Genomic DNA, 9,286 nt, shown 5'->3' on the forward strand with positions numbered 1-9,286 from the left:
GGGGGGGGAGATAGCACGAGAAATGAGAGTGGTCTAGAGAGAGAGAGACAAATATGATGTCACGGCGAGAGATTCCCTTGAGTGTGTATATGTGAAAGTGCAACTATCCCTAGGTGGTTTTGGTAATTCATAACAACATATAGCTCATTGAGCTAATGCTATTCCAAGACAAATATTTCAGGAAAGCTCAATGAATGGCATGGCATGGACGATGAAAGTGGATCCCTCAAAATATCAAGGACAAAGATTGGCTCAAGCTCAAAAGCTCAATACTCTACATTTTATATTTTAGTGATCCAAGATCACGTTGAGTCTATAGGAAAAGCCAATACTATCAAGGAGGGATGAGGTGTTGCTTAATGAGCCTCTTGCTTCATGTGCTTAGTGATATGCTCCAAATACCCTCAACTACTTTCTCACATCCTCATATGACCTAAACCTAAAGTCAAAATCGGTCACACCGATTCTTTCTATCCGGTGCCACCGAGTTCAAATGCCATAGCCACTGCCACAAACCCTAGGCAAATCGGTCTCATCGATAGGGATCTCGGTCTCACCGAGATGGGATTGTAATCTCTCTGCTTCCCTTCGTAACGTCTCGGTCTAACCGGAGTGAGCGACTGGTCCCACCGAGATTGCAATGTAAACTCTCTGTTTCCCTTTTGTAACATTTCGGTCTCACCGAAAAGAGCAAATCGGTCCCACCGAGTTTACCTGACCAACTCTCTGGTTAGCTAATTACCAAAATCGGTCGCACCGAGTTTGTGTAATCGGTCTCACTGAGATTACGTTATACCCTAACCCTAATCATATCGGTCCTACCGAGTTGCATTTCGGTCCCACCGAAAATCCTAACAGTCACTAGGTTTACTAAATCGGTCTGACCGAGTTTGTTGATTCGGTCCCACCGAGAATGGTAAATTGTGTGTAACGGTTAGATTTGGTGTGGAGGCTATATATACCCCTCCACCTCATCTTCATTCATGGAGAGAGCCATCAGAACTAACCTACACTTCCAACTTACCAGTTCTGAGAGAGAACCACCTAGTCATGTGTTGAGGCCAAGATATTCCATTCCTACCATATGAATCTTGATCTCTAGCCTTCCCCAAGTTGCTTTCCACTCAAATCTTCTTTCCACCAGATCCAAATCCTACGAGGGAGAGTTGAGTGTTGGGGAGACTATCATTTGAAGCACAAGAGCAAGGAGTTCATCATCAACGCACCATTTGTTACTTCTTGGAGAGTGGTGTCTCCTAGATTTGCTAGGTGTCACTTGGGAGCCTCCGACAAGATTGTGGAGTTGAACCAAGGAGTTTGTAAGGGCAAGGAGATCGCCTACTTTGTGAAGATCTACCGCTAGTGAGGCAAGTCCTTCGTGGGCGACGGCCATGGTGGGATAGACAAGGTTGCTTCTTCGTGGACCCTTCTTGGGTGGAGCCCTCCATGGACTCGCGCAACCGTTACCCATCGTGGGTTGAAGTCTCCATCAACGTGGATGTACGATAGCACCACCTATCAGAACCACGCCAAAAACATCCGTGTCTCCAACTGCGTTTGAATCCTCCAAACCCTTCCCTTTACTTTCTTGCAAGTTGCATGCTTTAATTTCCGCTGCCTATATACTCTTTTCATGCTTGCTTGATGTGTGTGATGATTGCTTGACTTGTCCAAAGATTGCTAAAATCTGCCAAACTCTAAAATCGGGAAAAGGTTAAGTTTTTAATTGGTCAAGTAGTCTAATCACCCCCCTCTAGACATACTTCAAGGTCCTACAAGTGGTATCAGAGATTTGGTCTCCATTTGCTTTGATTGCCATAGCTTTTGGTGGTCATAGCCTTGGTTTCACAACCTAGGAGAGTATGGCGTCTAGCGAGGGAAATTATCACCGTAGAGGTCCTTACTTTGATGGAACTAATTTTGCTAGTTGGAAGCATAAGATGAAAATGCATATTCTTGGACATAACCCCGCCATTTGGGCTATTATTTGTATTGGCTTGCAAGGTGAATTCTTTGATGGGAGAGAGCCGAACCGTGAAGCTAATGCGGAAGAATTGAAGATGCTGCAATACAACGCTCAAGCTTGTGATATCATCTTCAACGGATTGTGCCCCGAAGAATTCAACAAAATCAGCCGTCTTGAGAATGCAAAGGAAATTTGGGACACTTTGGTTGATATGCATGAATGTACCGACTCCGTCAAGGAATCCAAGTTGGATGTGCTCCAAAGTCAGCTTGACAAGTTCAAAATGAAGGATGGTGAAGGTGTCACTGAAATGTACTCTAGGCTTGCTCTTATCACAAATGAGATTGTCGGCTTAGGGAGTGAAGAGATGACCGACAGATTCATCATCAAGAAGATCCTAAGAGCATTGGATGGAAAATATGATACCGTGTGAACATTAATTCAAATGATGCCCAATTACAAGAATCTCAAGCCAACGGAGGTCATTGGCAGAATTGTTGCTCATGAGATGTCACTCAAGGATAAGGAGGAACTTCACAACAAGTCAAGTGGTGCTTACAAAGCCTCATGTGAAGCCCCCACATCATCAAGTGAGAAACAAACCTTCAATGAAGAATTGAGCTTAATGGTGAAGAATTTCAACAAATTCTACAAGAGTAGAAGCAAAGAAAGAAGCTCTAAGTCAAGGTCCTACAATGACAAGAGATCTTCCAGTCGAGAGCGCAATTGCTACAATTGTGGGAGACCCGGACACTATTCCAATGAGTGTACGGCACCCTACAAAAGAAGAGAAGATTCTCCAAAGAGAAGAAGTAGAAGAGAAGAATCACCGCCAAGAGAGAGAAGGAGTAGAGATGATCGTTATGAACGAAGACCCTCACGAAGAAGCAAAAATTCGGAAAGGAAGGACAAGTCATCAAAGAGCTACACAAAACAAAGACATCAAGCTCATGTTGGTGAATGGGTATCCGGTTCCGACTCTGAACATCACTTTGAGAGAAGCTATCACTCCGACTCTGAACATACTCAAGATGAAGGTGTTGCCGGTCTAGCACTTGTGTCAACCAACTCCTATGACATATTTGACTCACCAAATGAAGGAATTGGAAGATTCTTCATGTCTAAAGGCCCTAAGGTAACTCATCCCGAGTATGTTGATTTCAATAGTGATGAAGATGACTTGCTAGGTGATGATGATTTACTTGTTGACAACTCTAGTGATGAATACTATGATGAAACGTCAATTAATCATGCTAAACAAGATAAAACGAATGAGAATGATAAGGAGAAGATTGAGCTTCTAACTAAAGAACTAAACACTCTTAAGTTAGCTCATGAAACTATCTTCGAAAATCATCGAGAACTTTTAAGGGCTCATGTGAAGTTACGCTTTGAAAAGCTCAATCTTGAGCAAGAGCATGAGTTCTTAAAGGCAATCAATGATGATCTTCGCAAGAAAAGTTCTTCTTATATTGCCAAGCGTTTAATCTTATCTACTTACATGCCTCAAGTCAAGTCTAGTAACAAGAACAAGAAAGATTCTTCCGCTAGTAGTAACAATGATTATGCTAAATCCAATATTGTTGGTTCTAGTAATTCTCTTGATTCCACTAATGATACTCTTAGCCAAGTTACACTTGAGCAAGAAAATAGCTTATTGAAGGGAATTATAGAGAAAGGTGTATACAAGAGCCTTGCCGGGAGTAAGCAATTCGAGGAAATTGTACGCAAGCAAGGAAGGCACCGGAAGAATCAAGGTGTTGGTTTTGAACGAAAGTTCAATGCCAATGGAGTTGAGTGGGAAGAAGATCAATACCCCAAGACGAAGTTTGTTCCTCAACAAGAGAAGTATGATCCTACTTCCTTCAAGGGGACACAAGCACAAGATGATCTTCCACCACAAGACCACAAGAACAAAGGCAAGGACAAGCTTCAAGAGGAGATTGATACATTTGAAGAAGCACCTAAGGCCTTGGTCAAGTGGGTTCCCAAGACTACGTCAAGTTCTGCTTCATCAAGTGCAACTACTACACCAAGGATTCCCATCAAGATGATGTGGATCCCGAAGAAGAAGAACTAGAGAGTTCTTGAGGGTGACTCCGCCAACATTCATCACTCATACCATTATGGCAAGGACAAGTGCAATCAACTTCCACATCTTGCACTAGTTCAAGGAGTCACAAACCCTCATGTTGGTAAGGCAAGGGACAAGGTAACCTAATGTTTTCATGGACATCATATTATGTGTGCATCACTCTATGTCTATGGAAATTCTTGTTTGTTCCTTGTTGGACTAACCCGTGTAGGTATTGAAAGTGCAACTCACTCCAAAGGATTGCTCCAAAATATCTACATCAATATTGAGCATCCACATCTTCAACACCTACGTGAAGTCATCATCGACGAAACCCAAGGTTAGTTCATCCCTCTAAGGGGGGATCTCACATCTAGGGGGAGCTTAACTCTAAAGAATTGAGTCAAAGCAACTCTAATGATGTGAACACATCAATGCATTATGTAAAAGTGGTAACCCCACTTGAGCTTAAACGATGAGTATGACCTATGATCAAATGTTCTCATTTGACTCCTAAGTCAATATACTCATATATAGATGACCTAGTCATTGCCAATTGTTTGATAGATGCTAGAATTGGTTGTGCATGCTTTGCCACATATTTCATTTGTCATTTTATTGTGTGAGCATGTTGGTTGCATATTTTACTCATTCAAGGACATCCACTTGTTGTTTTGATTGATTGGCTTCTTTTTCTTTGGTCAAGTGGGTGGACAAGAATGCCTAAGAACCTTCTCTAGCTATCTATGCTTTTCTTGTCTCAAACTCTGTTCATGCTACATCACAAAATTTGATCAAGTCAGATTCGAACCACTCTGTGTGAGGAGCACTTGAAGTCCCCGATTCGTCATAGACTTAAACTTCCAAAACTTCTTTGTGATTTTCAGTCTGACCGATTCCTCCATTTCGGTCCTACCGAGATCACTAAGTCGATCTAGGTTTTCAATCTCGGTGCAACCGATTTGAACTTTTCGGTCACACCGAGTTGCTGTAACTGTTAACAGTTATGCATCTCGGTGCCACCGAGTTGTTCCACTCGGTCACACCGACAGTGTCGGGCCATATATACTCACGGGAAAATTTTGGAAAACTTTCTCCGAAACTCCTTGCCCGCTCATAGCTCGCTCTGCCTACTAGGTCTACGGATCGTCGACTTCGTCGCCAGCCGCCTCCTGTCGCTGGTCTCTGCCGCCGTCAACGGATTTCTTCTCCGCCGTTGCCGCCGTAGCGAGTTCACCGCCGAACTAGGGTATGAACTCGATCACAGTGCTATCCTCATCTAATTCTCAGCACATTGTGTTCGTAATGCATCTTGCCACGATTGAGATACTCCTATCCAGTCAATGTGATCCTTAGAATAGATGGGATTCGAAAATTTAGGGTTAGGTTTCCGCCGAAACCATCTCGGACCCACCGAGTTGAAAAACTCGGTCCCACTAATTTGGCTAACGCCATTGCACTAGTAAGTCTCGGTCTAACCGAGAATTACAAATTGGTGTGACCGATTTTAGAACTTTGTGAAACCCTAGCAGTCTCGATGCCACCGAACTATGACTCGGTCTGACCGAGTTCACTAGTTTAGGTTCCAAAACTGCTTCGGTATCACCGAGTTTGAAAATCGGTAGATCCGAAATGCTTTCTGTGGAAACTAAAACTAAGTTTTTTGAATCATTCTTTTGCAAAAATCTCTGCATTTTGTGATGCTCATCCACTCTATCTCCTCTATAACTATTCACATGGTCAGCAGTCAGTGATTTGCAGCATGTCAGACCAAAGTGATAGTCAGAATAAGTCAGCAGAGCAGATTCACATGAGTGAGGGCACTAGTCCCTCTAGCAGCTCAGATGAAGGGAGCAGAAGCACTCCAAGCAATTTGCCTAAAGCAGCCACAAGAGCTAGAAGGAAGAGAACCTCAGACTCTGAGGATGAGGATTATGTTGCTGTTGAAGATGAGGCTACTTCCAAGAAGGTAGTGCTCAAGAAGGTGCTCAGCTCAATTGCAGTAAAGCCAGGCATGAAGATCAAAAGGCCAGGAGGAAGACAGCCAATGTCCAAAGCCAGAGGATCAACTCAAGGTCCTGAAAAGCCTGATCCCAAAGAGCCAGCTACAGAAGGAAAGAAAAGGAAGGAAAGGGTCAAGAAACCATGGCCAGAGTTGTTGGGCAACCTTCCATGATGGAAGAGGGAGAAGAGGTTGCTGAACTAGCACCCAAGGCATAAAAGCTGATGGGTGATGCTATAAAGTCAGGGGATGCAACATCAAAGCCCAAAGAAGCACCCAAAGCTGCCTCCAAGCCCAAGATTGCACCAAAGAGAAATACCAAGAGTATACCAGCAGCTGAGAAGAACAAGGCCCCAATGCCTGAGGTTGCTGCTGAGGAAGATGAAGAAGGGCAGATCTTAAGGAAGCTCAAACCCAAGATCCTAGACCACAATGATGCTCATCCTGTGGCTGAGAACATGAAGATCAGGATAGACTCAGGGTTGAGGCTATGGAGAGAGTCAGATCCATATGCCACTAGGAGAAGGACTGCTGTAGATTATAGGTTCCACACCAAGGAGTAGCAGGACTTCTATGAGACAATCTTGTTGGACAAGAAGCCCATAGTGTGTGATATGAGGTGGGTCGACTGGACCTACATGAAGGAAAATGAGGAACACTATCCTGGAGTGCAAGACAGTTTCATTGCTTGTGGAGTTGCAGATTTCGTTGGGCAGAAGCTCACCAACTGGAATGATGAACTCATCATGCAATTCTACTCCACATCACACTTCTATCCAGATGGCAGGATATATGGATGTCTGAAGGAACGAGATACCAGTCAACCATTGACGAATGGGCAAGTCTGATAAATGCCCCAAAGGAGAGTGAAGATGACTTGGACATTTATGCCAAGAAGAAAATGGATCATAACTCAATGTCACATATGTACAAGGAGATCCCTGATGAAGCACTTGAGATTTTCAAGTTTGGATCAGTTCATTTTCTTCTGTCAGGGCTGCCTACGATCAACCAGATCCTAAGGCACACTCTTTTGCCCAAATCAGGTGATCACAACATGATTCGAGGGCATGCAATAAACTTGGTACATGTATTTGATGTGCCCCAGAAATTCAAGGTCATGAGCCTTATGGTTGAAACTATCAAGAGGACTGCAGCAGACCAGAAGAGAAGTTGTGGATATGCTCCACAGATTCAGGAGTTGATTAACTCAAAGATGGGCACAGGAAAATATCAATTGGATAAAGAACATTTTGCTCTCTATCCAGACTTTGAGGATAATCAAGTTGTCATGAATGAGGATGAACCATCATCAATGCAAGCTCAAGCAAAGAAGGAGAAAGCAAGGAAAGAGAAGGCTGCCAAGATGCCAACTCAAGAGGAGGCATCTAAGTATTTCTTGAAGAACAAGCAGGAGCAGCTTGGTTACTTGATAGCATCAACACTAAGGATTGAGAAGGGGTTGGCCACCCTAACTCAAAACCAGGAGAGCCTGGAAAGGATCATGGAACAAAAATTCTATGATCTTGATGTCAAAGTAACTGAGATTCAGTCTGTTGTGGAACAGCTTCATGATGACATGCAGGAGAGGAAGGGCAAGACAACCACTAATGCATTTGCCAAAGTGCCTAGAGCTCAGAGGTCAGCTGCAGTGCCTGTGACAGACACAAGAGCCACATCATCTGCACCAGCTACAGCTCCTACAGCTCCAGCACCAACTCCTCCAGCTCCATCTACATCGACTGAAGCCTTCATTCTTGGAGTTATCTATACACCACCACCACCACCTGAAGACCAAGCCTAAGAGACGATCTAGCACTATGAATTTTCTATGAACTTTTTGGTAACTTGTTGCCAAAGGGGGAGAAAAATGTATGGATCATAGGCTTCGAGAGAGAGATTTGCTATTTTTTGTTCTCTCTTGTCTTCTTTGTTAAACTTGTTTGATTCCTTGAGATACTATGCAATTACCTGTGAGACATTGATGATCATGTGTTTGATCATAAGCTACACTTATGCATGTTTGATGATATTATCTTACCTATCCTTATATGATCATTCACTTTGCTTGGTGATGAGTGCATGTATTCAATCTTTATTATTTTGAGCGCTCCACCAAGATGTATGTGACATGGAATAGTAACCCATGAGCCTAATTCCTTGTGCATTTGCAGTCCAAAGAAAATCTTAAAATATGCACAAATTTAGGGGGAGATCGTGCTTATCACATACTTCTCAAAGCGATGATGTTTTTCAATCTTATTATCATTTGTCGAAGCTTTGATCTATATGTTGTCATCAATTACCAAAAAGGGGGAGATTGAAAGTGCAACTATCCCTAGGTGGTTTTGGTAATTCATAACAACATATAGTTCATTGAGCTAATGCTATTCCAAGACAAATATTTCAGGAAAGCTCAATGAATGGCATGGCATGGATGATGGAAGTGTATCCCTCAAAATATCAAGGACAAAGGATTGGCTCAAGCTCAAAAGCTCAAGACTCTACATTTTATATTTCAGTGATCCAAGATCACATTGAGTCTATAGGAAAAGCCAATACTAACAAGGAGGGATGAGGTGTTTCTTAATGAGCCTCTTGCTTCATGTGCTTAGTGATATGCTCCAAATACCCTCAACTACTTTCTCACATCCTCATATGACCTAAACCTAAAGTCAAAACCGGTCACACCGATTCTTTCTATCCGGCGCCACCGAGTTCAAATGTCATAGCCACTGCCACAAACCCTAGGCAATCGGTCTCACCGAGATGGGAATGTAATCTCTCTGTTTCCCTTCGTAACGTTTCGGTCTAATGGAGTGAGCGATCGGTCCCACCGAGATTGCAATGTAAACTCTGTGTTTCCCTTTTGTAACATTTTGGTCTCACCGAAAAGAGCAAATCGGTCCCACCGAGTTTACCTGACCAACTCTCTGGTTAGCTAATTACCAAAATCGGTCTTACCGAGTTTGTGTAATCGGTCTCACCGAGATTACGTTATGCCCTAACCCTAACCATATCGGTCCTACCGAGTTGCATTTCGGTCCCACCGAAATTCCTAACGGTCACTAGGTTTACTAAATTGGTCTGACCGAGTTTGTTGATTCGGTCCCACCGAGATTGGTAAATTGTGTGTAACGGTTAGATTTTGTGTGGAGGCTATATATACCCCTCCACCTCCTCTTCATTCATGGAGAGAGCCATCAGAACAAACCTACACTTCCAACTTACCAGTTCTGAGAGA

Source organism: Triticum dicoccoides, chromosome 1B (genome assembly GCF_002162155.2).
Source record: "Triticum dicoccoides isolate Atlit2015 ecotype Zavitan chromosome 1B, WEW_v2.0, whole genome shotgun sequence".
In the NCBI taxonomy this organism is placed as follows: domain Eukaryota; kingdom Viridiplantae; phylum Streptophyta; class Magnoliopsida; order Poales; family Poaceae; genus Triticum; species Triticum dicoccoides.